This window comes from Myxocyprinus asiaticus, chromosome 26 (genome assembly GCF_019703515.2).
Source record: "Myxocyprinus asiaticus isolate MX2 ecotype Aquarium Trade chromosome 26, UBuf_Myxa_2, whole genome shotgun sequence".
In the NCBI taxonomy this organism is placed as follows: domain Eukaryota; kingdom Metazoa; phylum Chordata; class Actinopteri; order Cypriniformes; family Catostomidae; genus Myxocyprinus; species Myxocyprinus asiaticus.
Window position 1 is genome coordinate 20,435,587 of NC_059369.1, and position 27,548 is coordinate 20,463,134.

The 27,548-nt window shown below is 38.1% G+C and overlaps 1 long non-coding RNA gene across 1 annotated transcript in view; it reads left to right on the plus strand.

The window, feature by feature from the left end:
• LOC127417319 (uncharacterized) overlaps positions 1-15,045 on the plus strand; it is a 48,286-nt gene extending 33,241 nt beyond the window's left edge. Inside the window, exons 2-3 of the long non-coding RNA XR_007893252.1 lie at positions 13,020-13,360; positions 14,972-15,045. This is a non-coding gene — a long non-coding RNA (uncharacterized LOC127417319). The remainder of the gene's footprint in view (positions 1-13,019; positions 13,361-14,971) is intronic.
• Positions 15,046-27,548: the final 12,503 nt, after the last annotated feature.

Below are 27,548 nucleotides of genomic sequence, written 5' to 3' on the forward strand. Positions count from 1 at the left end.
GTGTTTCAATGTTTTGTTTTGTTTTTTAAAGGAGGGATGAGTCAAAACAAATTTTTGTGGTAATCAACATTGTCAATTTAGCTTAACTTACTGGAAGCAGAATATCCCTTTAAGCCACTAATAAATTAATAAATGGAAAAAGGGAAAAGATGTCAGTTTAGATGTTTTTATTCAATATATAACAATATATAGTGCTTTTCACTTTTTATTAACTGGTAGCTTTAATAAAGGCTTCCCATGGGCAAGCATGGGCAATCCAATCTGTCATGATGTATCCAAAAGCATATGACTTTGTGCTCAAATCTTTATATTGTTCATAGTAATTTAATATGGATATTTAATTGGAAAACATTTTAAGGTTTGCCTTTATCCATCCTCAGTTGCGGTTGGCTTTGAATCCCCAATTTTTAGTTTATAGAGTCAGGTGGGGTCATGTAATTAAAAAGCTACATTGCACATGTACGATTTAAATGCAAAACATGTGCTTAGTGGCTATTTCAGTCATTACACTAATATGCTAAGATTGCCTTGAAATGCATAACTTAGCTGTTTTTAGAAGCATCTTGTTTATCCGCAGATATTATTTTGCAAAAATGAGACAGCAGATACTGTTAGAACATGTGTGTCCAATCAGAATTACCTAGTGCGCATGGAATGTGTGGCATTTATAGTGACTCTGGTGTCAGAAGTCAAATGAATGGCAAGCTGCAGCGCTAAATGTATTTAACTCTTGCAGCGAAGCATAAGCTGGAAAAATAGAGAATACTGGCTGATGCGCTGTTTAGTACAGCATCCTCATGTTGTTTCAAACCTGTATGTGTTCCTGTCAGGTGTATTCTGTTGATTCATGTCTTTTATTTTGAAATTCTAGTTCCTGTTTCATGTCATGTGTTCCTGTTTCCCTAGTCATGTGATTTCTGTTTTCCCTCCATGTTCATGTGTCATGTTTTCATTGGTTTATTGTTTAATTATCTTGTTATCAGTTCTGTTTGTTCATTGGTTTATGTTCTCCCATGTCTTGTATTTAAGCCCTCATGTTTGCATTGTCTATTTGTGGAGTATTGAATGTTATCGGATGTGTTTGCCAAGCCAAGCCAAGCCAAGCCAAGCCAAGCCAAGCCAAGCCAAGCCAAGCCAAGCCAAGCCAAGCCAAGCCAAGCCAAGCCAAGCCAAGCCAAGCCATAGTCCAGTTTCATGTTATGATTGCTTCATGTTTGTAGTCAGGGTTACTGGTTTTCACGGTCTCTAAATAAACTGCACTTGGGTTCTTCATCTTCACGTCCTTGTCATCGTCATCATTGTCAGCAGTTCCAGCCAACATACGTTACAGAATACTACACACCCCCATGGACCCAGCGGTTTTGCTTCTGCGCTTACGTCAGGGGAATCGTCCTCTGGAGGACTATGTTGAGGACTTCTGTGGTCTAGCCAGCCAGGTGGACTTTGATGAGGTTACCCTCAAGGGTTGTTTTAGATTTGGACTGAATGAGCCCATTTCTTTTTTGATGCCTGGCGATCGCAGTTCCCTCAGCCTGGCTCAATATATCGACCTCGCCCTTCGATTCATCGGTTCCCCGTTCACTGTGGGGGAGGCGGATCCCGAGCCAGAGTTCCACGTCATGGCCGCCGCCGAGCCAGAGTTCCACGACATGGCCGCCACCGAGCCAGAGTTCCACGTCACAGCGACGCCTCAGCCTGCTCCATGCCACGTCACAGCGACGACTCAGCCTGCTCCATGCCACGTCACAGCGACGCCTCAGCCTGCACCATGCCATGTCACAGCCACACCTGAGCAGTGGGACCTGGAGATGGTTCCCACCCTTATACCCACCTTTAGTTCTCCTGAGCAGGCAAGAGGAACTTTCGGCCCTCCGATCTCGCCTGGACCCTCTGAGCCCTGGACTTCGCTTTGGCCTGTCGGTCCCTCGACATTGCCTCAGCTCGGCGTTCCCTCGGCTCCACTTCAGTCCTTCAGCCTGTCGGCTGTGCCGGGGTCCCTCGTCCCTCTGGCTCCTCCTTGGTCTGTTGGTCACCTGGCTCCGCTTTGGCTCTACGATCCCTCAGCTCCGCCTTGCTCCTTCGAGCCTCTAGCACCACCTTGGTCCTCCCTGCCATCGGCTCCACCCTGGCCCTTCGTGTCTTCGGCTACTCTCCGGGCACCACGTTCCAAGGCTCCGCCCCTCGAGCCTCTCATGGCTCCACCTTCCATGGCTCCGCCCCTCGAGCCTCTCATGGCTTCACCTCCCACGGACTTTGCCCTGATCCCATGTCCCTCGCCCTTTCTCGCCACGCCACGCCCCACGCCTCAAGACACCCCCCCACCCCCGCTCCCTACAGAACTTTGAATTATGTCATGTATTACCTGTTTTGTTTATGTGTTGGGGTGTCAGGAGCCACCCCTTAGTGGGGGGGATATGTCAGGTGTATTCTGTTGATTCATGTCTTTTATTTTGAAATTCTAGTTCCTGTTTCATTTCATGTGTTCCTGTTTCCCTAGTCATGTGATTTCTGTTTTCCCTCCATGTTCATGTGTCATGTTTTCATTGGTTTATTGTTTAATTATCTTGTTATCAGTTCTGTTTGTTCATTGGTTTATGTTCTCCCATGTCTTGTATTTAAGCCCTCATGTTTGCATTGTCTATTTGTGGAGTATTGAATGTTATCGGATGTGTTTGTCAAGCCATGGTCAAGTCAAGTCAAGCCAAGTCAAGTCTAGTCAGGTTATAGTCCAGTTTCATGTTATGATTGCTTTATGTTTGTAGTCAGGGTTATTGGTTTTCACGGTCTCTAAATAAACTGCACTTGGGTTCTTCATCTTTACGTCCTCGTCATCGTCATCATTGTCAGCAGTTCCAGCCAACATACGTTACAGTTCCTTCTTCTGTGGGACACAAAAGGAGATGTTAGGCAGAATGTTTGGGACAGTCTGCCTCTGTCCAATTCACCTTCATTGTTTGGAAAAAAGATGCAATGAAAGTGAATGGTGACAGAGGCATAACATTCACATTTTGGGGTGAATTATCCCTTTAACATTCAATTATAAATTAACATGGTCTCTGTTATTGCTATTTTTTGTTTTTGTTTGTTTATATAATTCACCATTTATTTTTTAAAGCTGTGTATTGACTTGATCTCTCTATGGCTGTGGAAAATCTAGTTACGTTGACTCAACGTGTTTTTTTGCTTTGAATGCAAGACATCCATCAATGTGGTTTGCAGTTGATCTGTAGAGCATAAGTGAGAGCAGTATACAGCCTGCTACATCAAGTTTCCTTATGAGATGTTCGTTGTCGAAGGGGGATCTGTAGTCTCGTGCCATTTTTTGACACAGTGTCAGAGATAAGCACTGCTTATTGGAGTCAATGTGAGGAGACAGGGGACCTCTAAACTGCTTCAGCCATGCAAACTGCGACTACAGTGTTACTACATAATCACTGAAGCATCCACGTACATTTTGGGGTATGAGGGGTGATGCAGAGGGGGTGGAAGGAAGCTGTAAAAATAGAGAGCAAATAATTCAGATTTGCACAACATTCCAAGTTCGGAAATATGATTTTGCGGGGATAATTCTTAAACATCCCATATAATCCTATCTATGAATGGTTATTTTAACTGGGTTAAATAAAAAAGACTCTGCTGTTTTGAAAGGAACAGCTGTATTGTTCCCAATGCCAGCAAATGAAAGATTTATCACACTCATATTGGATTCATGCAAATAAATAAATCAAAATAAAAAACTGTGACTAATGAAAAAAGTTCATCAGCACCAGTTAATGTAATTCAGAGCAATAGATTTTAAAGCCATTCTGGTTTTCAGTGACTGTGGTCATCAGTTAGTTACTGAACAGAGAATCAAATCATGTTTTGTTTTGTTTTTCTGTTGTTTGAATTCTTTTACAAAAAGGGCGTGCTCGATCATTGCATAATTGACATTGTTTTCATGGTTATTCCCAAACACATGCACAGACAAAAAAATAAATAAATGACGGGAACACAAGCAGTTACTAGAATACCTGCACACCCTGTTCCCAAACTGGAGTCAGCTGGATTTGCATGTATTGTGTTACCTGAGTTTTCTTGATCTGGCAAACCACATAATAGAAAAAACTGTGTTGTCAACTTGACAACAGGTTGCACCCCAGCAACCTGACAAACACAATCAACACTGATTAGTTAAATACCTCACAATAATAATGTGATAAATATACTAACAGCTGTGTTGGGCCTCATGTATTCAGATAGAAGACAAAGGCAGGCCTAACACAGTCGTAAAACCTAACTCAGGCCCCCACATAACAAGTCATAAATCTTACTGATAAAAACCGCACCAAAATCAAACAAAGGGAGTCCAAAACAGACTACAAATCCCATGAAGCCTTGCTCACTAAAGGATCGAACTCTCAACTCCTATTGGATGAGGCACACGACAGAACGCACCTCAACCATGACATCATCAGGAGTAGAAATACCTTTGAAATGCTTCCGGGATTTGCTTCCAGCAACTTTGCTCGCCGTACGTAGACGCAGCTCATCGCTGCTCTCAGGTACAGCCTTGTGGCACAAGGAAGTAATGTCCGACTTGAAACCGTGGCCATACAATCTCCATCTCGCTGGACGAGTTGAGATTACTCTGTGTTCCACCGAACACTCTAACGGATCTGAAGGAGACCACCGAGCAATCCGCATCTTCATCTGTTTGCCTGCAGAAGTGAAGAGAGAAAAGATTTCTCTTCCATCTTCAATCAAGTCGACATCGCTGATTTCTCCGCCAGCCCGCCGAGAATCAGCAGCCGTACCGCCTGCCAACAGAGCGAGGAAACGGCCTCCCGTCATCATCGGAGCCTCGAGGAACTGAGTTAAAGGACGGATGAACACACATTCTGCATTCTCATGCGATTCAAGTAAGAGGTTTACGTCTGGGCAGAGATAGAATATTATAGTGTGTTATTCTTGTGTATCAAGGTTATTGCTTGTACAGTTTACGGACCGCCATGTCCGCTCATTATTAATACTCAGGGTATTAATTATCACGAATTTGATTTGCTGTATTGTAGTCCAACCACATTGGACTGTTGTGCGTTTCCGCCATCGCGGGTGAGACCGGCAAACTGAGTTTATCCATTAAAGAATCAAAGACCGCGGGAAGGTTTACGAGCCATCCACCGCGTCTCTGAGTGATAAACTAACAGCTGCTTTCTCTCCCACGATTGCGAAATCGGCTTTGGGGCCATCACTTAATTCTCTCTCTCGTACTAACACACACACACACACACACACACACACACACACACGCGACCCCTCACAAACATTCTCGCATACATTCTTGGCTAGTAGATAGCTTCGTGATAAAGCTCAGCTATGTCCCTAAGCTACCATTGACTGGTTTCTCTCCGCCCACATTTGTGGCCATATTCTCTGGCCGGAAGTCTCGCGTGACATACTCTCCACGAGAGTCACGTCCGCCATTTTGTGCGCGTCCCTCATTACACACACACACACACACACACACACACACACACACACACACACACACCCTCATGTATTATAGGATTATTTTGTTTTCCATATCTAATCATATCACTGTTTAGTTTGTAGTTGTTAGTCGGAAGTTTATTGACTGCTTTGTATTAATTATGAATTGATATTACTGCATAAATAAACTATATTACAAAGAGAAGTGTTTTGGTTTGTTTTGCATACACCTGTGTCATGCTGACGGGATGTCAGTGCTCGGATTCAAGCCTTCATTCATTGTTTTTTTTCCCCGAAAATCAATATTCTTCGGATGTCGATTTTCCTAAGAAAACAATCTAATATTGAGACTGTTATACTATCTGGTTATTAGTCCCTGATTCCAGGGTGGTGCCCCGTCAACATTAATCCTTATTAATATTCTATTGATTTTTGATAATTGATAATTATCTTTGATGATTGTTGAATTTGAATGATCAATAAGCTAGTGTTAATTTTAATGAATGTTTCATCAGTGTTAATGATTAGTGATTATCTTTGATAATTGTTGATTTAAAAGATTGAAAAAAAGCTAACATTGATTCTCATCAATGTTCTATTGATTTTAATAATTAATAATTATCTTTGATAATTATTGATTATTGCTAATAACCAAACCCGCTCCCAAACGTAGCGCACTCCATTTACTGGAGCCCCATATGAGGTTTTAATGAGTTAGATTCAATTAATTAATTTAAATATTAATTAATAACTAAAGAAATAATTATTAATTATTTCTGATAGTAACACTGATCTAAACAACCAGTAAAGCCATACAGCTGTAATCATCCAATATTTCTTGTAAATGTGGGGATACAGCTGTCTGCGACAACACACAAACATGGGACAGTTAGAACATCTGATACCCCACAGGATACCTTCTGGTTCGAATAAGACCGTCATTCCACTGGGTCTGAACTGTATTGTAAAGACAATTTATATTTTGCCAGAAATAGTCCAGAGAATGTTATCTGTCTTTTGGGTTGTCTTTGGAAACATCAAATAGTAGTAAGGATTAAAAACTTGGTCTTCTTCGATTCTGGTCTTTTATGCAATGACATATGCAAGGATCCTTTTTGTGGACTTCAGTTCGGCTTTCAACACCATCATCCCAGCTATACTCCAGAATAAATTACACCAACTCTCTGTTCCCATGTCTATCTGTCAGTGGATTACCAGCTTTCTGATGGACAGGCAGCAGCTTGTGAAACAGAGGAAACTCACTTCTAGCACCTGTACAATCAGCAATGGTGCCCCCCAGGGATGTGTGCTCTCCCCACTACTCTTCTCCCTCTACACCAATGACTGCATCACCAAGGACTTCTCTGTCAAGCTCCTGAAGTTTGCAGACGACATCACTGTCATTGGCCTCATCCGAGATGACGATGAGTCTGCATACAGAAGGGAGGTTGAACAGCTGGCTTTCTGGTGCAGTCAAAATAACCTTGAGCTGAACACACTCAAAATGGTGGAGATCAATGTGGTCTTTAGGAGGAACACCCCAACACTGACCCCCCTCACCATTCTAAACAGCACTGTGGCAGCAGTGGAGTCATTCAGGTTTCTGGGCACTACCATCTCACAGGACCTGAAGTGGGAGACCCACATTGACTCCACTGTGAAAAAGGCCCAGCAGAGGTTGTACTTCCTTCGCCAGCTGAGGAAATTCAACCTGCCACAGGCGCTGCTGATACAGTTTTACTCAGCAGTCATTGAGTCTGTCCTCTGCACTTCAAAAACTGTCTGGTTTGGTTCAGCTACAAAATCAGACATCAGAAGAATACAAAGGACAGTTCAGACTGCTGAGAGGATTATTGGATGCCCCCTGCCCCCCCACCCCCCACTTCAAGAACTATACACTTCCAGAGTGAGGAAAAAGGCTGGAAGAATCACTCTGGACCCCACTCACCCTGCCCACTACCTTTTTGAACTGTTGCCGACGCTTCAGAGCTCTGTCCATCTCATGAACAGTTAAATTTCCCCATTGAGCAATAACTATATGCAATACACAGTTTAGTCTTTTTTATATTTATCCAACACATCCAACCTGTTCTGCCATTTCATTCCTCTGGAAAAAAAACATTTGCACTGTACATAACAGATTTGTATTTGCACTGTACATAACAGATTGTATTAGATTTGCACTACCCATGTGTATGTGTGTATGTTCTGTATGTATGTGTGTGTCTGTACGTATGTGTATAATTATTTTGTATTTTTTATTTTTTATTACTATCTATGTCTTGCTGCTGTTTTTGTATATGTTATTGTTGTACACTGGAAGCTCCTGTCACCAAGACAGATTCCTTGAATGTGTAAGCATACATGGCAATAAAGCTGATAAAGCTGATTATGTGGCTGGTTTGGGAGTAAATATGCAGGAAGAGCTCAGTGGGAGTTTTTCAACAGGTAGGCTATGTATTCTGAGACCCCTGGTGTATTTTGCAATGTTTTTAAAAATGAGCCAAGAGCCATCGAGAGCCAAGAGTGAGTTAAAGAGTTAAATCCTGACACAAAAATGTAAGTTCTGTATGTAATGTTCTGTCTTTTGCAATTTGTAACAGCATTGGAAAAGCCATTCAAATATTGCGTTGTGATTGCAAAACTACTTCAGCCATATGATGAGATGCTTTTCAAACTAGCTAAAAGATCTCTAAATAAAAGCTGTGGATATATTATGATAAACTAAGTATTAAGAGGAAACCACAAAGTGACAAACTCCCTATTCAATTGAAGAATTATCAGTGTAAAAAGTGTTATGTTAGTAAGAGGGCCTATCAAGTGCTATGTTTTGTAAAATGGAATAGTTGCCATCCTTTTAATGTTTGTTAAACATTTATCGAGCCAGCTAATCTAATTCATAACAGTCTTTTGTCATTTCAAAAAATAATTGCTTCGCCCCCCACGGTTCAGAAGATAGTTGCATTTGATTTACATTCTTTTAAAATAGAATATGAAAAACAAAATTGGAATCTGAGAGCAACCGCTGTGCCTGTATGTGTGTGTGAGTATGTGTGTTTCAGGAATGTAAATGTTTGATAGAACAGGGGCCAATATGGGGACTGTATCAAGAAAAACCATTGAGCTTTTTTATTGTTCATCTTTGTTTTCTTAACATTTATCTTTAATACAGTGGGGTCAAAAAGTCTCAGACAACACTGACAATTTTTAATTTGAGATTTAAACCTAGAAATACACAAGTTTAGGGATTTTGAAATATTTATGACAAAGAACAGTTCAGATGTAAAATAAAATAAGAAATATTCAATATTCTGCACTATTCTTAGGTTATTTTTCAATTGTAAACAAATTTGTGACACATTAACTCACAATTGTACATTGTTGTACAAAATGCTCTTTGGAACAGTCTGGAACAACATGGATCTTAAAGATTTGCACAAACTTGTGGAGTCCATTCAAGGTCGTGTGGGCATACCAAATATTTAGACATTCTGAAATTAATATTATTTTATGATGCATTTTTTTCAATCAACATGTTATGCTGACCACATTAAAGTGTTCCCTGTATGAGGACCTGTGAGTAAGATAAGTAGCCTTCCCACCCCTGTGCAGTCTTTACTGGCTGTCTTCCATTCTTACCTGGACTCCAACTGTCTTAATCACAGTAGTCACTGGTCTCCCAGAATACTAATCTGATGCACAGGTAGCTCTCTAAACCTGCTGGTCATTATTGCCTGCCTCACCTCCAACAGTCCCTTCAGTTGTCCAGCTACAGGGTCATCAGCTGGGAGCCACCTATTACATGTTTCACCCCATTAATCCCAGAATATTTCCTGGTGGTGGAGAAGTGGTCAGGGGCTTCTCCCAGCCATCCACGCAGCTGGACACCAGATCCTTTCCATTGCTTCTACTACAGTAGTTCTTGCATTCCCATCAAGATATTCCTCCTTTACACTTCATACCATGCAGCCAGGTTTCGATTACCCCCCACCCCCAAATAGGCAGACCTACTGTACATCCAAAGCCTCTTCTCTATTAGACACTAAACATGTTAAGCTTGGCCTCCACCCTTCCACTGAGTGTATTCTTCTAGGTGGAGCACAGGTCCTGATCTAGTCTCCTCCATGCTTCATTATTGTTAGATCATGGCCATCTGATTAGTTTCCTTCTCCCTGGCACCTACTTATTGTGCTGCCTTCCCAGTCTTGTCTGTGGGTTGATGGTTGTATCCTCCTGAGGCTCACCTGGTGAGCTTAACTTGTTCTGCTGGTGATATTGATCTTTTTGGTGCCCCTGCACAACAGTGCATTCAGCGCTGTGGTGCTCAACCAGGCTCTGTATCCTTCTTGTCTGACCTGCAGTGCAAGGTTGTGTCTGGCTGTTCCCACCATATTTCACCGGGAACACCACATTTCACTGGACACTGGATCCTTTCCATTGAATGTTTTTCCAGTATATAGTTTTATTGTTATTATTATTATTATTATTGAAAAAGAAAAAAATGCAACATAGAAGCATTTTCCATAGATCTCAGACTTTTGGACCCCACTGTATCCAGCATTTTACAGATAGTGACATTAAGTATCATTATATAAATATACTGTACATTTTTAGCACTTTAAAAATCTCTGGTGCACCGTTGACATCAGATTGCCCCTGGTCTCCCTTTACCTCCTCACTTTCCAGTATTTCTACCAGTTGCCAGGTGATTGACATCATTACATTTTCCAGAGTCTCTGCACGGAGACCTGTCAGATTCAGACAGGTTTCGGCAAGTATAGCAATGATATCACCGCTTATGAATCAAAGATGCTGCATGTGGCTGAGGGGAGTGGGAAGACGGCCAAATGTTTTAGCATGATGCATCATTACTAAAATCTTGGAAGTAGTAAACAGGAAACGCAGATTAATTTGGATGCATTTGGGGTTTTGTGGGAGGAGGGGGACCCAGCTGTCTCCATCCAAAAGTTCATAGGCCATCCACTTGTATTGCCTCTGACCCATGCAGATATTTTCCAAAATCATTCCAAGCTTCATTGCAAAATGGAAAATACAAGAATAAATCACAGTCCCAAACTCTTTGAACCTATGAGGCAGCAGACACATTTTTCCTATTTAGAGTCTCTCTCAAAGTCTCTCTGCATCCACGGCACAGCATCCATTCCAAGATTTTGCACACGCCAGTGTTGCGTGTTGACTGCAAGAACTCTACTCTGTTGTGTTCCTTGCTATTTCCTCTCATCAGACCACAGGCTTTTTTCCCCTCATTTGATTAATGTTGAGTTAATGACCCCCCATAGACCAGAGAACCAAGCAAAAAATGTTAAGCATCTTGAACTGTTGCAGCTTGTTTGCTCAAACTGTTTATGGGGCACAAGGACATGCTATAAACATAGAGAAAGCAATTGAAAAGATTATGTTTGCTGTGGAATGCACCATAGAAAGTGCTTTGCTTTGTTTGGAGAGAGAAGTTACGTATGTTGTTGAATTACTGTTCAGCACCCCTGGCTGATATTGGTACAATGGATGCGTTAGTATTTTATCTGTCTCTCTCTGGTTTTCAGAAATGCTGTAATAGAATGAATGATTTGGTAAGACCACAAATGCTAGAACGAGCTATAGAAACAAAAAAGACTGAATTATATCAAGAAGTTGTTTATCATTTGAATTTTCTGTGTCCTGTGAATAAAACTATTATATGTTTGGTGATCCATAACCTAATTCCCTGTAAAACGCTGTTCGCAACCCATTTTACTTCCATTATCTGATACATTTTCAAGAGAAGCGGGAGAAAATGTTTGGCAGGACTTGATTTTATCCATCAGGGATTGATTGGATAGTGAAAAGTGGGTGGTTCCAGACCAGAATGAAACCTGCAGGTGGATGTAGGAGGGGTTAAAAAGTAGTCATCCATGATGTCATCCAAAAAGGAAAGTTGTTTTAGAGGCATAGCAATTTACTACATTTTGATTAAATGCTATGAAAATGTTTTTTATTTGGAATAATTCAATTAAATAATAACTTTCACAATAAGACCAGGGTCTTGCATTTAAAAAAAGTAAATGGCATACATTTTAATTTCACATTGACTTAAAGGTGTTAAGGGGTTACGTGAGCTCTTCAAATAAAATTAAGACATATCCGTTGGACATACCAGGCTTAGGTGGGGAGAATTTGGAACTGATGTTGCATAAGAGATTGAGGGCAGAGATGGACATTTACTAAAGTGATATCTCAATCAACCTAAACCACTTCAAGGTAGACAACCTTTAAAATGCAACTGTTTCATTTTGTTTTAGTACAAGACATGCCTATGACCTTATAAATGAACTCTTGCTCTTAAAGACTCGCTGAAGATGGCACGTACCAGGCTGTTCTGAAAGAAAACATTAATTGTTAGGTTATAAGGATACGTTTGATCATGTCGGACTGGGTGCCATCCGAGTGTGTGTTTGTGCGTGTGTGTGTGTGCGTGCATGTGTGTGTGAGGGAGATTGAGAAGAGAGACAACATTTATAAATGCAGTAGCTGAAAATTTAAAGAGGACCATATTTGTGGATGCCCCAGAAATCAAGTTGAATGGACTTTGTCTCTGTCTGTTGACCATTTGTCTTCTACAGGATATGTCCCTATTTTTCTCTGTTAGTCCCTTCAGTCAATTTACCTGCAGCAAAAATGCCACCCAAAGTGACAGCATTGTCCCAGTTATTTAAAATGTGTTGACAAAAATGCTAGTAAATTGCTTTATTTATTATCCAACATTTAATACATAAATACTGTATGTTAAATGTAATTGCATATTAAATTTAATTGTAATATAATTACAATTATAATTGACAACTATTATATTTCGTGAGGGTTTGATTTAACAGTCACAATATTTCAGATTGATCATTTATAGAAATGGCCAGAAATGGATGACACACAAAGCTTTTCATTTGCCCTCATAAAGGTACAAAATGGTCCTGAAAATTAGTTCTACTGGGCAAATGTTGCCCCTAAAAATGTCACTTTTCTCACTCCACTATTACCACTCATTCTTTTTTCTTTTTTTTTTAATCCCCTTTTCTCCCAATTTGGAATGCACAATTCACACTACTTAGTAGGTCCTCGTGGTGGCGCAGTTACTCACCTCAAGCTGGGTGGCGGAGGACAAGTCTCAGTTGCCTCTGCTTCTGAGACAGTCAATCTGCGCATTTTCTCACGTGGCTCATTGTGCATGACACCGCGGAGACTCACAGCATGTGAAGGCGATCCACACATAAATTACCACGCGCCCCATTGAGAGCGAGAACCACTAATCATGACCACGAGGAGGTTACCCCATGTGACATACCCTCCCTAGCAACCGGGCCAATTTGGTTGCTTAGGAGACCTGGCTGAAGTCACTCAGCACGCCCTGGATTCGAACTCGCAACTCCAGGGGTGGTAGTCAGTGTCAATACTCGCTGAGCTACCCAGGCCCCACATTACCACTCTTTCTTTTTCTCCCACCTCTGCATGATTTGTAAGATCATGTGTTTAACCAGCCCGGTTTGTCATTGCAGGACTGGATCTTTTTGCTGTTTATTATGGCAGACATTTCAGGAGAGGGCAGGCCAATTCAGATATCAGAAATAAGAGATTAACAGAGTGTAAGTAGGTCTGGGAAGGGGAAAGGAAGCACCTGCATGTTCACCGTGGTTTCTAAGAAGAGGGGAGAAGTGAACAGCTGACCAGGTCAATGTGAAGTTCAGAAAAAGAGGAGTCCCTTCACCTGATTACGAAAACAACATACCAACCTCGGGAATTTTCCCTCTGTCTATTTTTATTGAGACATTTCAAAAATAATTTCTGTACACAGATGTCAGGACCCTCACAACGATTGTGGCTGGTTACTAATACAAATGTAATATATATAATTTTTTCACTTTGTTCTTTCTTTTGAATACCTCTTTCTAATGAGACCTACATTCTTCCAAATATTGGTCCCCAATATTTCTTCCCCAATGTGCAATGCACATTATAGACCTCATTTAGAGTAGTGGCAATTTAAAAATTTTGACTGGGATGAAAATGAGGCTGAGGGATAGAATTGCAATCTGTACATGCACTGTATAATGCTCAAATCTGATTTTAATAAGTTGTAATGAGTTTTTGTTTTAAATTGAATATTGTTTTGGAAGTTTTTGTTTTCCACACTGGCATAGATTTTGGCATAAATAAGCTACTCTGAAATAAATTATTTTGGATGATAAAATGTGCTTTCAAAACTCCTAAGACTTCTAATCTCCAGACTCTCTTTTTCCCTGTACGACTGAAATAAAATTGTTATTTCTAAATATAATTTGCATAAATTTATTGCTATGAATTTTTGAAACAGTCACAGGTGTAGCTCTGTTTTTTTTTTCTCTACCTCGTTTCCTGATTCCTTTATTCTTTTTCTGTCTTACCTCACTATCGCAGCAGCGTCATCTCTGCCCCACTTTAATGTGAGTAGATTTGCAATGCAGTGACACAATCAGAGAAAAATATATATTTTATTGATAGTAAACAATGGCAGAGACATTGCAACAATACCTATTTCCATCAGTTTTATCCGTCATTTTCATCTGTCCAAAGACACAGCAGCAAATTGGGCTAGGACATTTTTTTTTTTGACCAAAAATGGTCCATTCTATGGTTAAAATAACTATTCTGTTTTAAAATTTTCAAAAAATCTCTAGTGTAAAACCCCTGAATCCTCATATAATATTAAATATCTGTTCTAGTCACAAGGCTTCCTAACACTTTATATGTTACACATATAAAATTAAATAAAACATTTCTGAATGTACTCAAACACGAATATTGTTGATTGATATTTATATATTCTTAAAATAGACAACATTTAGTATCCCCTGGCTGGAAACAATTAGCTAATCATTAAAAACACACAAAAAATGTAATAAAGAAAACATTTACAGATCCCATGCAATCAATATTTTTTTCTTTGCCCTCCCACACAAAAGTTTCTGTCTACACTAATGGTTTTCCACTGAATATTTCTTGGAAATATGTTATTTAAATGTTTCGTCAGCAGAATGATCAAAAACAATTTAAACAGTAGTATAAACCCATTGAAAAGAGACTGTACATCTATCCCTCATAGCCTCGGTTTCATTCCCATCAAAAATAAAAAATGGTGCTACTCTGAGTTATGTCCAATGAAAGTGCTCTGGCTGCACTGAGAAATGCTGTTTTTAAGTTTATTTAGACAAGCAGCTTCTTCATTAAACTCAGAAATTATATTAATGCAAAAAATAATAAAGTATTCAACAATACAAGGATGTAATATCTATGTAATACCATGATAAAAGTAATATGAAGTAGTAACAAGGATGGTCTTTTTTTAATAAATCCTTATTTCCAAAAATATGTTTATTTTAATTTTGTTCCTCAGTTTGCTTTCATGGTAATGTTTGAGTAAATAACTTATATATTTACATAACACCCACATCTCCTCTCTTCTGTTTTCTAGAATTGATGTTCTCTTTGATGATAGCAAACTGTGTTCCGCCCACACGTAGAACCCGAGCAGGTGCAATAACAGGCAAGCTAAGTTTCTACAAGAAAATGTGCATATTTAACAATCACTGACAAATAAAATGCTGACTATACCCTCTTTGCATGTCATAATTCTTTTGTTGGAGCAATTCATGCCCCTAAACAGTTTTATACCCACAGAAAACCAAACCACAATAGAGAAACCCATCTCTCTTTTACAAGCATCCAAATGACCAGGAATAAAAGTAAATAAGTAAATGTTAGTCAAAAATGCAGAGCTTTCATTCGGTTTACATTGTTGTTTTCAGCACTGCACAATGAAATGTTTATCCACCTCACACAGAAAAAGGGAACTTGCCATGTGTTTCCAATACATTTTTGTGTAAGTGTCTGTTTGAGGAACAATGGCTCTTACTCCACTTTCTGAATAAAGATGCTGGATTTAGTTGGAAGACTTACACAGGACTTTGAAAGACTAAAGCAGTTATCTCCTCATCCCTCATCGCCAAATTCTGTTGTAAGGATGTTTAACATTTTCCTCGTATTAATCATGCAATGAACTTCAACCCGTTCTCATATAATTACATTTCTAGTAATTGCCCCCAGCTATCACCCTCTGCCCCCTTGTGTACCATTCCGAGACCGCCACCTCCCCGTCAGTTTCTAAAAATACACTTGCTTAAGGCAAAACACATGTCTACCGTAACAGAAGAGCGCAAACAGTGTAGTTGAAAGCCTGATGGATTTGGGGCATGGGTTTTAGAATGTGCTTGTCATTCGTCATCACACATAGCATTCTGGTGCCTCAAACTGATCCATATCATCAGTTTTGGTTCATTAATGGTTAAGGCGATATGATAAACACCCTCAAAACAAAACTCCTACGAGTCTCACAAGCATGTAGTTTCTGACAAATGTAGTTTCACTGTCCAGTGTTGAAAAGGTCTTGAATTATTCACAGTTAAATCAAAGCAAACTCTCTAGCCTCTGTTATGGTCTATTCTGGCTTATTTTATTGATTTATGTAACCGGTACATTGGAATGCTCATATGTTTGCATACAGTGCATTATTGTTAAGGTAAGAAGTGCAGGTATATTGAGTTAGCAAATCATGAGCTGTGTGAATTGCACGAGTAAAAATTGTAAATTGTAAAGTGTAACTGTAAACTCTAACATATAATGTTTTAATAATCATGCTTGCTGTGCTCGGTCATAGTCTTTTTTTTCAGTTTTGCTCTGCTCTTAAACATTCTGTTGCTTTTACTATTTGGCACTGTAATTTCCTCATTCAACACTTTATCACCTCTTTATTAATGACATTCAATGTCATTTCACGGAGAATTTCTTTGTAGACATATTCATCATTGCGTAACCAAAAACAAGCACTGAAAATTGTTTAGACAGAATTACAAGACGAGAGACACAGAAATGTATGTGCCACAACATACATTTCTATGTATGCCATGAATTACGTAATGATGCACTTTTGAATCCATTGCATACAGATGTTGTACTGAGTGCTCTTGCTGTTTTTTATAGTTTTTGAGGAATCTTTTGTTTATCAGTGTGGACACTGAGCTGTAAAGCCATTTGTTACTTTCTTATTAGCATGTGCATAGACACATTATTATGTTCTAAAAGCGTTCATACAAAAAATAACAGCATACTGGTTTGAAACAACATGAACTATTCCACAAGTAGAACCACATTTATTTATTTTTACAAAAGAGGCATGGTGTAGCAGCTATTTTATAGGTTTAGGAAACATTACATTTGTCAATTGATTAAAATCGCTTCCATTTTTGAGATTTTAGAAACATTACTTCAAAATCTTAATCTTGACCTCAGTCTTGTATGTTACAACTGTCATCACCTTTTAAATAGTTTTATAACCCCCCATTGCATGGTTTCCCATGTTTCGTCACCATGTCCACAATCTCATGAGCACCTTAATTAGTTACAGAAGAGTTTAATTAGAGCTTGGGGTTTGCAAATAGGGTTAGTAGTTCTTCCATACCCAATTTGTGACATTCTTGGATGCACACAGAGATATTTTTGTTGTTGATGGTTGTACATCATGTAGGTTTGTGAGGAGTGCTTTGGAACTAGTGCCAAAATCTTGCAGGCCAGGAGATGGCATGCACCAGGAAGTGATCGCTCTTACATAATGATGCAGATGAAACCAAACTTGGGCTCAGATTAACATTCACCTAGAAATTTCAAACATAGAATGTTCTCTATGCAGACTCGTCAAAGTAATATATCTTTATCATGACACTCGTGGCACTGTATGTCATGTACCCACAGTCTACAAATTGCTGTGATATCTTTTTGCTTAAAGCCAACAGACAGAGAAGTGTAAACCCATCACAAATCAACAATTTCCAAACCAATGTGGGAAGGAAAGGCATCCTTCAGAATTATTCTTTTTAGCATGTAATCATTTTTAAATAATACGTTAACAATCATTTACTGAGGTTATATCCGAGTTTAACAAATAGCCTCACATATTAAAAATATTGGCATTGTTAATTGCAGATTTCATTTGTTCATTATCTGTAATTATTGTCTAAACATAATCTACTGTAGTAATTTTAAAAAAAAGAAGTAATGTAATTTAAAAGGAAAATAACAATGGTTACATGATCATACAGTAATTCCTAAATCTTTATTTAAAATTTAAAATGACAACAATCTGTGTTCCATTGCACATTTTAGGTTTGCTCTGTTTGTTCATTGCATCACATGCACTTTGGTGCACTTTATAATATACTTCATTAGTTTCATTAACAAACAATATTGCATTTTATAATGCATAACAAATCTATTGTTAATGAACGTTCAAATGTTTATTAAAAATAAACTTATTTTGGCAGGAAATATAGAAAAATAAAGAGAAATTACTGTATATCAAATATTTAAAATAGACAAATTATAGAGGAGAAATGTTTGCATAGAAAAGTCTTTTAAACTTTTATTTATTCATTCATTTAAATGTTGACTCAACACATCTTTAACATCACTTTACATAACAAGTCACTCCATATGACTGAATGAAAATATGTGTTGGATTATTTTGAGTCTGCGTGTAATTCCCGAATAGAAATTCTTCTGTCACATTAAAATTGTTTGCTTTCACCACAAAGCAAATTTTAGAGCATCAGCTTTTTGAGGTCTCAGCATTTTCTCCAAACACTGTCTAATATGACCATCACAGAATATATGAGGTCAGATAAAGCAATTAGAAATGAGCTTAATTAACCAGCTCTCATTCAATGAGACTTAGTCCCCAGACATTCATCCACAATTGTGTTGAATTTCATTTTTTCTAAACAGGTTAAAATAATCTTAGACATTTTTTAAAATCTTTTCTGAAGCATTTGTTTTGAAAGAAAACAGTTTAAGGTGATCATCTCTTTTGCGCATGACTTCCTATACTGACAAAGTTCATTAGTGGTGTTTAGAGTTACACCTGTTTTTCTTGAAATATTACACTGATCTGTAATAAAATATGGTGTCTGGAGTGTGCTGATCAACGGAGAGAATCATAATGTTTTCTTTTCAAACAGGGATGGCAGTTATGGCGTACCCAAAATGACCCTAGGGCAGTACACACTGAGAGGTGATGAGACACAGAGAAAGCCTTAAATGGACTGTCTTCTTCCATTAATTGATTTAGGTGGTGATTATAAGTTGTGTATGCAGAATGTTCAGTTCCTCTCTTTGTCTGTTTGCTTTCTGTTAAATCCAGTACAACTGCCTGCACCATTTGTTGGTATTATCAAATTGCTCACTGAAGTCAGTTTGGTTATTCTAATCTATGTTTTGGGAGGTTTCAGAACTGTCATTTGTGGTCTTATATCAGATATTTCTAACTTCAGATGTTCCGAGAACACAACACTGCAAAAGGAGATGGTCTTTTTAACACTGTCTGTGTCCCTATTGAACACTTAAAGACCACCTATTATGGTTTTTCAAATATTACCTTTCATGTAGTGATTTTTGTGAATGTAAAAAAGTCTGCAAAGTTTCAAAAATCAAAGTGCACTCTAAATGGAGTTATTGACTCCCAAAAGAAAGAACCGATTCTGAACACCTGAAACGAGTCTTTAGTAATTCCAGACTTCCTGTACTAACCTACATAATTTGGTAACAAAAAAACCCGCCTCTGGTCTTCATTGGCTGCTCGCGAACAGCTTTGACCTGCCCTCAAACACTACACTAAGCGGTAGACCAATCACAACAGACTAGGACATCTGACCAATCAGAGCAGAGTAGGCTCTCTGAAAGGAGGAGTTTAGAATGAATCCTTAAGAACGGATCATTGAACAAGTCGTTTTTGACACTGGGAAAAAAAAGGTAATGCTGCAATTTAAATTATGAGCAAATTAAAGTGTTTTTTGACCTTGGATGCATGTAAATCTATTGTATGAGATCTTTAAAACAAAATTAGGCACGTTTAAAAACCATAATAGGTGCTCTTTAAGATTGAGTTTCAGTCCAGAGGTCAACAGGGGTTCATTTGGTCATTGGGACTTTCTCTTTATTTATGCTCAATGGACCAAAATAATAAAAAATTAAAATAAATAAATACCAGCATTTATGACATTTATAACAAATGAGCTAATGTTCATTTGTTATGCTTTAAAATCATTTGTGCTCATTTCAGTTTGGCAATTTTCTAGTTTTTCTTAAGATAAACTTTTAAACTTTTTTGTTCTTTTCAATTATCAGCTTTGATAATTATACTCTTATACAGTGGCCTCAATTTAAACACTTTTGAACACTAGGCCATACTTAAAAATGTATGAATTGAATTGGCAAACAAGTGGCATTTGCAAACAAATAATGCTAGACCTTTTCACAGAACTAGCTTTACCTAAACCATTTTTATATTACTCATTGTCATTTTTAGCAAATGTATGAACGTTGTGTAGTTTATTACATTAACTATGGATATCAACTCTGGCAATCAAAAATGTGTCCAAATAATTATGTTTTATCTTTTGTTTTCTAATTTAAAATCTAAAATGTATTTTCATGAAATGTTTTGCTTGAAAAGTTTGCATGTGCTACCTTTCTTAAAAATAAATGCCACATGATATAATTTTGTTATTTAATGCAATGCCTCATCAATAAATGTGCAAATTCTATTTGGGTCCACTGTATTTTCAGGACCTCAGATTTGTCAAAAATATTTAAACAGTGCTGAAAGAAACAACTCAATTTGTATATCCCTTGATAGCTTTGGAGGCCAATGAATGAAGTCATCATGTTCACACTCTATTTTCTGGACCCAGTTGCAGTGCTTTAAAGCAATATGAACTATCCGGAAATCCCAAGAATAACAACAAATTACCCATTTCGATTGGACTGGCACAACTGGAATTTAAAGGAATAATTCACCCAAAAATTATAATTCTCTCATGAAATCACGATTGTGTCTAGAGAATGCAGTGGCAAAATTTATTGTGAAAAGGAGTTATATTTTGGTATGTTCTCACATAAAATCGATTGGATCATATCTAAAAACATGAAATAAATCAATTGAGTCATATGGATTACCTTTATGCTGCCTTTATGTCCTTTTTGGAGCTTGACAATTTGGTCACCATTCACTTGCATTGTATGGACAGATATTATATCTTTATTAAAATATCTTTGTTTGTGTTCCACAGAAGAAAGACAGACATATGAGTTTGAGATGACTTAAGGTTGAGTAAATGATAAGAGAATTGAACTATTCCTTTAATTTATGTAATATTCAAATTAAAACACAAACATTTGCACTTAATAATGTATAATTATTGTGATATTTCACCCCAGAACAACCTTTTGCTGTGGATTTATAATAGGCATTATGACTTTTGTGCTATAAACATGTCAGATCTAAGTGCTCTTCTATGTTCTCTTCGTGACCCTGTCGTAATCGAGAACGATTTTTGGATGACTCATTTGCTGTAGGCTATTACATCTGTGATATTTTTGTTTTGATAGACTCAGGAGAATAAAACAGGTTCAGGACCTTTTAATTTAGGTAAGAGACTGAATCACCTGTTAGCTGTTAACTGCTGTTTCCATGAGAACCATGGTGATTTGAACAGCAAAACATTTTCAGTTTCATCTGCCCAAAGTGCATCTGAAGGGCACTATTAACTGATTATCAAATGATAACAGATACAACAGATATTTTGTATATAATTTACTGTCTTTAAATATCTAAATATCGAATATGTGACTGGTTGTTTTAAAAATATGTAGTCCACTTAATGTGAGTTGTCATAAATGCCTGTAACCAGCTGTACTGTGGTAGAGACGATGTCATCTCTGTTACACAAGTCATGACAGACACTTCCAGTAGAGGTGGTCTATGGAGATCAGGATGAAGGCATGCGGGACAAGCAGAAGATGAGTGTTTCATTGGGGATGAGAATGCAGGTCTGACACATTCTGAGATCACATGACCACATCCACAGGCTCCAATACACATTAACAGCATATTTGGGGTTTGACGAAATTAGATGGTGGGGAATTTGTACTGTGTGAGGCCTAAAACTATTTTTGTGGCGTTTTCATTTTTTTTATTAACATTGTAGTTGTGAACTTACAACCCTTGCCATTTTGCACAGTTTGCATTGTGCAACTTATTGGACAATGACATTCTTGGAAAGGACATCACAAACAAACTCTATTACCTTTATTGTTAAAATCCATCATTGTATTATCATAACCCGCATATGATTTAATTGGAAGAATGTAAGCTATTGTTTAAAGCCAGAATAATTTAGCAGAATAATTTAGTCTACACAATTACACTTTTCTTGATCTTTTCTGTTGTAAAACAATGGTTAAAGCCGTTTACAATAAATGTAATTTCTCTGTCTAAACATATGCCCCACTTAATCATCAACAAAAGTGCTTCTAGCACTTCAAATTGGCTTTGTTCATAGATTTATTACAGAGTAAATACTTGCATTTATTTTATGCCCTTTTTCACTGGCCCTCAAAGTTTTCGCTCAAAGGGGATGATAGCTGTCTGCCGTGTAATATTTTAAGCGCATCTAGTTCTTAAATGCTGCTGTGTGTCTTGGCCAGCTGGCTACAGATTCAGAGAGAGGTTAAAGGTGCCCGTATTTAGTTTCTCTATTAGTCCCTCTTCCTTTGTCAAATGACTGGAGGCAACTAGGGACAATGACATCAGACAATAGTTACTATAATTGTTGTATTGTGGTGACTGAGAGTGTGTGTTTTTGTTTATACTACTATTAATAGAGTCAGTGTGATACTCAGAGAACATGAGATCTTCTGCACTGCAATTTTATGCCAAGAAAACATATTTCATTCAAGCTAAAAATATTCATTTATTAGATTAATTTAACTGCCAACAGCTAACAATGGTTGTCAAGGACAAAAAAAAAAAAAACATAAATATAGTCCATATGACTATATTCTATAAGTCTTCTGAAGCCATACAATGCAATATTTGTTCAGGAATTGAAGTAATTTACCTTCCCCTCCATCATAACTTGAAACTCTAATTTATAATCGCGTTCAGATTCAAAAATGGTGCACTGCAAATGGTTCTTATAGCGCAACACAAAAGTTTAAATATGCTGGATGAATGGGTAATTAATTTCAAAGCTGCAACAACGGGGAAGGTTTTCAATGTTGTCTCAAGTCTTATGGAATACTTATATATTTATTTTATGCTGTTTTCTGTCCTTTTTGTAGCTTGACAGCTGTGGTTACTATGAACTGTTGTTTATTTGGAAATGGGCTGCATGAAGATTCATCAAAAAAGTCCTTTACAGACTGTTTACACTTAATTTGGTACCGGTAGGTTGTTTGCTGCTAACATCGTTCTGTGCTTCACGAAACTCAACTCACTGCTAAGTGGCTGAAGCGGGAAGTGTTGTTGAACGCATGGGCACATATGAGCTCCAATTTCAGAGTGACTCCAAAAGTGAGTTGTATTTTTAGATGTAAATGATGTAATACAGCCAACAGGAATGCATATTTTCTTAAACCTACACCCAAACCCCAACCCTAATACCTAACATCAGTGGAGTACAAATGTAATTTTAGAGTGAAAATGCAACCTCCGAATCAGGCTCGCTATTGTTTATGGAAAACCGAGTACTTCCTGGTTCCTACAGGACCAGAACCTGTCTCAAAGGTTGCTATCTCAATTCGCTGTCAGTAGCGCTGAGGGAAAATGTGATCATGTTTGAATTAATGCAAAAATGTCTGATAGGGGATGGCCCTTGTCAGTAATTCGGCTGAATGGGGTTGATTTCAGGGTACATGAACTTTCGGAAGCAACATGTTGATTTACTGTAAGATCTTGTTATCCTTTAAGAATTAGGCTATGCCTTTAAGAAGATAAGGATGCTTTTTATTTGTTGAGATAACATCTCTTTGCTTGGACACTTAGAGCTAGATTGCATTCATTCTGTCTGACTCAACTTGTCTTTTTGTATAATTTTTTGCACAGTGTGAACTTTGCTAAACAATCACAAACAAATTACACAACAGATCCCAGCTGCATTAATATATATATATATATATATATATATATATATATATATATATATATATATAATTTTGCTTTTGTCTAAACATAAATCCTATAATCCATTTAACGCTTAGATCATAATTGTATTGTTTTTGCTTCTATGACTTTTTAATTAAAGGATACTGAATGTATCCCTATTTGTTGTGTTTCCATTTGTCTGTGTCCCTCAACAAGGGTGACAGGTTTTTATATCGGACATTTTCCAGATATTGGGTCATGATTCTAAACTCCAGTCTCCAGCCAAGAGAGATGGATCTGTCTGCTACCACACATTAAGAGTGACCCAAAAAATAACAAGTTGCACTAAGAACTTCTGTATTGATCATAGTCTGACTTATGAGCTTGTCTATTATGTGCTATAAGCTATCAGTGCAACCTATGGTGACCTGTTTAATCACCATGGTCACTATCACAAGTTTGCAGATGCTTGGGCAGTGTTAGTTTTTTTTGTTTTGTTTTTTTCTTTCATCGTCAAAGGCTTGATTTATTCTCTGGTATGCCATGGTTGAAAAAATGGCCCGTTACAAAATGTTTTCTCTTGAAGTCAATCTTATGACCACAGTTATTTGAAAAAGGGATCAATGTGGATTTAACAGTTTGCACAACTGTTGTACTGTATGTGGCTTAAAATGTGGTTTCTGTTGTACCTAAATTCAAATGACCCAGACAAACTTTGTCCTTTCGTCCCTGTCTCTCTTTGTTTATGCTATTTTCAGGGGTTCAGTGTACGTTTGAGCAAAAGGGTGCTGGTAAACAATATGTTGGTTGAGCTCCAGACTGCCGACCCAGGCCAGACGTCTCTAAGGCAGTGGAATTATAAGGAGACGCAGATTGTGAGGAGTCGGCGGGAAAAGGGGATAGATCCATAGGGGGTGGTTCACATTTTTTGTTGAGGCACTGATGGTTTATATTTGTTCATTTTCTCACATTCCTCAGTGCTAGAAGAAGTGGAGGAGGAGCAAGGATGAGGAAGGAGTATGCTTTAAAAAAATCCCTCCCACTTATTGGCACATGCACTATTTCAAACAGATGCACAAGTCCACTCTGCCTTATTCACACCATGTTCCCATTGGACACCAAAGAGAGAGAGAGAGAGAAATAAATCAGAGATGAGGTGTAGACTTTTTTCTGTCATTATGAAACCCATCTTCTCAGTTGCTTCTATATAAACAGCTTTACAAAGGTCAAGGTGGCCACAGAGCATATTTATAACCAGAGAGAACAACTGAAAAGGGAGGGCTCAATATCCCACCATTTTCCTGTGAAAATCCAGGTTTGTTTTTTTGTAAAATTATTTGAGGCGCAATCGTTACCTTTGCCCAGTTCCTCAAGAAGAGGAAATGGGGAAAAATAATAAGCAAAGGAATTGACCACATAGATTTTATTACAATATCTAATCATTGCTCAGCATGTTCAGTTTATTTAAAAAAGAAAGCATATATTCTGTCATTCTTTATAATCTGATCATTCTTTCATTTTTTTTTTTTTTAAATGCATGATGCATTTGCTCTGATTTAAAGCTTACCAGGATGACCACTAGGGTGAATCTCACAAAACCTGCCAAGAACGTGTCTAATTTCACTCTAAAATCAAAAGAAAGAAAAAATAAGAAATTAGTGAAATTTTTAAGACAACTAAGATTTTTTTTTATTTATTTTTTTTATATGCATTGTGACATTATTTCATGACAATTAAAGGGATAGTTCACACAAAAATAAAAATCCCACTATCATTTACACACTCTTCTATTGTTCGAAACCTGTATGACTTTCTTCCATGGAACACAAAAGAAAAAGATAGGAAGTATGTTAGTCTCAGTCATTATTTACTTTTTTTCATACACTGAAAATTAATGGTGACTGACACTGTCATTCTGCCTAACATCTCCTTTTGCGCTCCACAGAAGAAGAGAAAAGTAACATGGGTTAGGGATGGTTAGGAGTACTCGAGTACTCAGAAGTGACCGCAATGATCGATCATGAAAACGATGATCAATAATAATCATGTGGGACGTGACTAACTACACACAAATGTGCCATCATCATGCCCGTGACCTTAGTGGTCATTGGGGAGGAACGATGGATGCTGCAGCTAAGACTATCCTCCGCTGTTGGAGGATGTTACCAGACGCTCTGGCATGAAGTCCATTCCTTAATGTTGTCCATCAAAGTTTTTCTTGGTCTTTCTTGCGACTCCCTTCCAGTGTTCCTTGAAGAATAGTCTTTGGTAGGTTGTCATGTCGGGTGACATGGCCAAACCATCTCTTCACAGTGGCCAGAAGTGGTTCTTGCGTGCCAATCAGAGTGTTTACTTTATTCAGCACATATTAATTGGCTCAAGGTATGAGATGTGGAGTAGATTTCTCAGGCACTTGTTCTCAAAAACCTGGATTCTCTTTGCAGTGTCTGCCAGGAGGGTCAATATCTCACAACCATAAAGCAGGATGGAGACAACAAGTGACTTGAAGAGCTTGTATTTGGTAGAGAAGCTGATGGGTTTGCTTTTCCATACCCTGTCCAGTCTGGCAATTTCTTCTATTGCCATGCCAATTCTAATTTTAAATTCTGCTGTGGAGGTGCCGTCTTAAGACAGGGTCGCTCCCAAGTACTTGAAGCTTGTCACTTCTTTTAGCCCCTGACCACTCATATAGATGTTAGCACAGGTGTTGTTTGAGCTATTAACCATTACCATTTGGATTTCTCAGAGCTAACTTCCATGTCATAGGCCTCTTCTCACTTACTGCTTCCTCGCATAAGGTCAATGTCATCAGCAAAACGTTAGTTGCAGATGAGCCTGCCACCAATGTGCTCCATGAAACAACCACACCATCTTTTTCCAGAGCAGCCTGTATTTATCCTCAGGTTACCTGTGGGGTTTCCTTTTATCCTGAACAATTCTTCTGGCAGTTGTGGCTGAAATCTTTCTTGGTCTACCTGACCTTGGCTTGGTATCAAGAGATCCCTGAATGTTCCACTTTTAATAAGTGATTGAACAGTACTGACTGGCATTTTCAAGGCTTTGGATATCTTTTTATATCCTTTTCCATCTTTATAAAGTTCCATTACCTTGTTACGCAGGTCTTTTGACAGTTATTTTCTGCTCCCCATGGCTCAGTATCTAGAATGCTCAGTGCATCCACATGAGAGCTAACAAACTCATTGACTATTTATACACAGACACTAATTGCAATTTAAAAAGCCACAGGTGTGGGAAATTAACCTTTAATTGCCATTTAAACCTGTGTGTGCCACCTTGTTTGTCTGTAACAAGGCCAAACATTCAAGGGTGTGTAAAATTTTGATCAGGGCCATTTGGGTGATGTCTGTTATCATTATGATTTAAAAAGGAGTCAAACAACTATGTGATAATAAATGGCTTCATGTGATCACTATCCTTTTTTGCATGATCAGTAATATTTTCAAAATCAATGCCAAACTGTCACAATTTCTGCCAGGGTATGTACATTTTTGAGCACAACTGTACCTAAAGAACTGAGACCTGGAAATCCCAAAATGTTGAACCATATTTTCAAAGGATCTCAACACTCCACTCTCATATAGGTCACTGAGCGTATTAACCTCCCCCACAATCCACTCTGTCCAGCAGAAAGGGGACTTATTAATACATAATTTTCGGTTCAGCCATATGCTCAAGGCTACTTTTAAATAAATGTACGAGTTAAACACTCTGGACACTTTTGTCCATACCGAGTGCAAATGCGAGAGTAACTTAACTTCACCGGTTGGTTTAATAGAAAGGCTTTGTAATGTAGGGGAAAGAACTTCCTGTTTAATATAAAACCAGGGAGGGACTCTCTCAGGTTGGAGCAACCAATGAACCAAATATCTGAAGCTGAATGCATAATAATAAAACAAAATCTTGTGTAGGCCTAGCCCACCTTTTTCAATCGGCCTATGTAATTTACTGAAATGTAATCTGGGACATTTACCATTCCAAATGAAGGACTTCGCTATGC